This window comes from Dipteris shenzhenensis, chromosome 11, assembly GCF_047967505.1.
Source record: "Dipteris shenzhenensis isolate YYH24624 ecotype China chromosome 11, Dip_SZ_1.0, whole genome shotgun sequence".
NCBI lineage: Eukaryota > Viridiplantae > Streptophyta > Polypodiopsida > Gleicheniales > Dipteridaceae > Dipteris > Dipteris shenzhenensis.
The window spans coordinates 3,396,296-3,397,500 of record NC_141606.1 but is presented as its reverse complement, the minus strand read 5'-3'; positions in this window follow the sequence as shown (position 1 = coordinate 3,397,500).

Sequence of the window (1,205 nt, the reverse complement as noted above, 5' to 3'; positions counted from 1 at the left end):
ATACCTGTATATATATATGTATATATACATATATACATATACATGTGTATATGTATATATGTATATATATATATATGTGTGTGTGTGTGTGTGTATGTGTATATGTATATATATATGTATATATGTATATATGTGTATATGTGTATATGTACATATATATGTATATATGTGTATGTGTATATGTACATATATATGTATATATGTGTATATGTATATATACACATATATACATATACACATATATATGTATATATGTATATATATACATATATGCACATATATACATATATGTGTATATGTATATATGTATATATACATATATATACATATACATGTGTATATGCATATATATACATATATGTATATATGTATATATATGTATATATACATATATGTTTATATATACATATGTATACATATATACAGATATGTATATATGTATACATATATGTATATATGTACACAGATATGTATATATGTATACATATGTACATATGTACAGATATGTATATATGTATACATATGTACATATATGTGTATATGTATACATATACATATATACATGTATGTATATACATACACATGTATGTATATATACATACATACATATGTATATATATATACATATATACACATATATGTATATATACATCTGTATATACATATGTATATATATGTACATATGTACATATTTGTACATATGTATACATATATGTATATCTGTACATATGTATATATATATATATATATATATATATATATATATATATATATAGATATATACATGTGTATATATATATATATATACATGTATATATATATACATACATATGTATATATGTATAGATATACATGTATATATGTGTATATACATATATATATACACATACATATGTATGTATATATACATACATATACATATATATACATATATACATATACATATATACATGTATGTATATACATACACATGTATGTATATATACATACATACATATGTATATATATATACATATATACACATATATGTATATATACATATGTATATATATATACATATGTACATATTTGTACATATGTATACATATATGTATATCTGTACATATGTATATATATACATATGTATATGTATATATATACTTATATGTACCATGTATATATATATATATGTATACATATATATACATGTATATATATATATATGT